At 39.1% G+C, this 3,789-nt stretch overlaps 1 non-coding gene across 1 annotated transcript; it reads left to right on the top strand.

Moving 5' to 3' along the window:
* On the top strand, positions 938-1,008 carry TRNAG-GCC. Its single transcript has one exon. It is a non-coding gene; the product is annotated as a tRNA-Gly (tRNA).

The following is a 3,789-nucleotide window of genomic DNA, read 5'->3' as shown; positions in this document are numbered from 1 at the left end:
AATATTTTTCCTTAATAAGAAGTATTTATAGCCACACAAGTGATACGACAAGTTTCAGATCACAAGTTTCAAAAGTTTACCGCCACACAAATGTTATGACATATTTAAGACCATAGCAAGGACGGACTCGCAGCAAGGAGTCAATTGAATGATCAAAGCATCGGCTGCGTCCACCTGTGGCCTTCTTCGACCGCCTTGACACCTTAATATCAAGGAACCCCCCCCCCCCCCCCATTCCACAAGTAGGTGGAGACCTGGAGGGTCGGAAACCCCAACGCAAAATCTTTCACCGCGCCACACGATTCTTTCGCGAAGTGCTCTTTCCACTCCTGCCTCCACAAGCAAAGATGTTTCAAGATACTAGGCGACCAAGTGAAAAAAAAAAAAAAATTGGTGTTTTCTTCTTTATTAAAGTTTGTGTCAAGTCAAACTAAGACAATCTTTTTGAGAATGAGAAAGTAGCATTCACGAGAAGAACTCGTCAAGCACCACCGAGCCACTCCTATTTGTAGAAAATATTTAAAAGATAATGTAAAGAAAAATAAATAAAGTTGTGCTTAAAGATGAATTTGTCTAGGAAAGTTTGCCGAATTTAAGAGCTATGCATACACAGCTTTACAATGACGTTGCTAAATTGGGTAAATATAAGCATTGGGATGTACCAATATCATATGAATATCCATTCTGAATATAATCTTTGAGGATTTATATAGCCGGTCCCAACTTGTCTGGAACTGTTACGTAAAGACAAACAGAATACCTTTCAGCCATGTTTGCTTAAAAACACAGATCATTCAAATGTTAAATACTTAAAAGTAAAACAAGGAAAAAGAAAATGGATCTACGTGAAATGAAGTTAACCAAAATCTGGGTGGATGAGTTCATGCTTAAAAAGCTAAGCTCCTATTAGTTGTTTTAACTAAAGCTCAAACAAGAAGCACCAGTGGTCTAGTGGTAGAATAGTACCCTGCCACGGTACAGACCCGGGTTCGATTCCCGGCTGGTGCATTAGCGGGCAATGAAGTTTCCTCGCACTAATTGTGAACGATGGCGGTCGTCACATATATCTGACTTAAGATGAAAAAAATGTGAATCCGAGCTCTCTTTTTTTTTCTTTTTTTTTTCCCCCTCATTTTCAGTCTGCAAGTAATAGGAGTTCAAGCTTACAGCCAACATCAGTCAACTGTTTCTTTTGGAATTGTTGAACAAGTTTACATATAACATCTTGAACAGAAGTCAGCATGTAGCAAGACTCCACAGCACAATCCTTTGTAATGTCTCCTTATCTTTTTGACAATTGCAAGAAAGATTGGTTCAAGATTTGGGCTCACGCTAATTCATTCTTTCCCCCATCTTATGCTTTGTTCTTGGTTTGCCTTGTTGGACTTTAAAGGCATTGAGCTTCAAAGACTTTAAGCATTTGGCTTTAAAATATAAGAGTGTGAATTGGAAATGGTGAGAAATAAAATGGAGGAAAATAAAAATTTGAATGAAGTGAGCTTTTGACTTGCACTTTGTCCCTCATTAGTGAGGGACAACTACATTTGTGTGCTTATATATAGAATCACTTCTTAAAGCTCTTAAAAGGAGTTGAAGAGAATGAACTCTCGCGGCGTCGTCGCTCGCTCGCTCGGCTCAGCTTCGGCTTCGGATTTGTCAAATGATCGATAAGATTATTTTTTGGACAAAATTTATTTAATTAATTAATTGCCAGATCACTGCTGAAAATTCAGAAGGATAGTCTGGCCGCGGTCCTGGCGTAACCGTGGTAGAACCGCGCCAGAACCCTGCTGCAGATTCAGAGGGCCACTCTGGCCGCGGTCCTAGCGTAACCACGGCAGGCCGCGTAAACTTCTGAAAAGGCACCTTTTCCAGAACAAACATCACACCTCTTCCAATAATTGCCTATAAATTCTGAGGCATGGCTTCGTTTTCAACACACTAAAAAAAAACATTACAAAACTTCCTTCTTTCTGAATATACTGCATTCTAATTCGCAATCTCTCTCTCTCAAATTTGTAAGTGTGATTTTGCTCCGTTCTTTAAGTTCGTTGGTATCCTGCAGTTTGTATTGCCACTGTTGCAGGAAGGTTTATTCCGTTTTATCCTGGGAGGATTTAATCCATTACCTTGGCAACGTGTGAGGGGGTTAAAATTCCTTAAGGACACACAAGCAAATAGTGGACTCGGAATATTTCTTAATCTTTACTATTTTTTTCCAGTTTCTTTTATTCTTCTAACAGTTTTCTGATTTTGTGTTTTAACATAGTAGCAACAACAAGCTTAAGGAATTTTAAATACTAACGTTTCTGTGTTGAAATATATATTAAACTGTTATCTATATTTTGTACACTGGTTTTGAGACTAAAGCCTTCGTGCTTTCTACTCCAATAATTATTCTGTCCGGTTTAAAGTATATCAAAACTTTACTGGAATAATAAACGTATGGGTTTGAAGTATATAAAAACTTCACCATTGTTACGTGTTGTATGTTTGGTTTGGTATTCAGTTTGAAGATATCAAAACTTCACTGATTTAACAAAGTTCTGTTTTGTTTCCAACTTTACAGAAAAAATACGAATGAAAACCAAACTAATAAAAATGTTACGGGAACGGGTGCTACTGTTACGAGTGTTGCTGCCTCGTCAAGCCGTTCAACTCCTGCTCATGCTATGGCACCAGCAGAAAAACCCGGAAAGTTTTCCGGTATTGACTTCAAACATTGGCAAATGAAGATGCTCTTCTATCTTGTTACGTTGAGTTTGCAGCGATTTATCAAGGAGGATCCTCCGGTCCTGGCTGAAGGCATTCCGGATGACGAACAATTTGTTGTAACTAAATCATGGAAACATTCTGATTTCTTATGCAAAAACTAGATTTTGAGTTGTTTGGAAGATAGCTTGTACAATGTCTATAGTGTCATGGAAACTTCAAAAGCGTTATAGAATGCGCTTGAGAAAAAGTATAAGATTGAGGATGCCGGACTTAAGAAGTTCGCGGCTGCAAGGTTTTTGGATTTCAAGATGATTGACACTAGGTCGGTCATAATTCAAGTCCAAGAATTACAAGTCATTGTGCATGACCTCCTTGCTGAAGGTATGGTCATAAATGAGGCCTTTCAAGTCGCTGCTTTCATTGAGAAGTTACCTCCGTTGTGGAAGGACTATAAGAACTATCTTAAACACAAGCGGAAGGAAATGACACTTGAAGACTTGATTGTTCGTTTGAGGATAGAAGAAGACAACAAAAATGCTGAAAAGAAGTCACGTGGAAACTCGACAATAATAAGGGCTAACATTGTTGAGGAGGCGCCACAAAATAAGAAGAGGAAAAAGGCTTCTGGACCAAAGAATTACCCAAGAAAGAAAAAGTTCAAGGGTAATTGCCACAACTGTGGAAAGTCTGGGCATAAGGCCGTGGATTGTCGTGCACCAAAGAATGATGTACAAAAGAAAAACAAGAAGAAGAATCAAGCAAACATGGTTGAAAATGTTGAAGACATGGAGGACTTGTGTGCCATGTTGTCTGAATGCAACTTGGTAGGAAATCCTAAAGAATGGTGGATAGATTCTGAAGCCACCCGCCATGTTTGTGCTAACAAGGAGTTATTTTCTTCTTATGCCCCCGCAGGACCCGACGAGACAATTTTCATGGGAAATTCGTCTACAGCCAAAATTGAAGGAGTTGGCAAGATTGCGTTGAAGATGACGTCGGGAAAAATAGTGACTCTAAACCAAGTTCTCCATGTTCCAGAAATTCGCAAGAATCTGGTGTCTACCTCACTTCTTG

Source organism: Nicotiana attenuata, chromosome 1 (assembly GCF_001879085.1).
Source record: "Nicotiana attenuata strain UT chromosome 1, NIATTr2, whole genome shotgun sequence".
Classification (NCBI taxonomy): domain Eukaryota; kingdom Viridiplantae; phylum Streptophyta; class Magnoliopsida; order Solanales; family Solanaceae; genus Nicotiana; species Nicotiana attenuata.
Note: the sequence above shows the minus strand (reverse complement) of the source record. Positions and strands in the feature narration are given on the sequence as shown.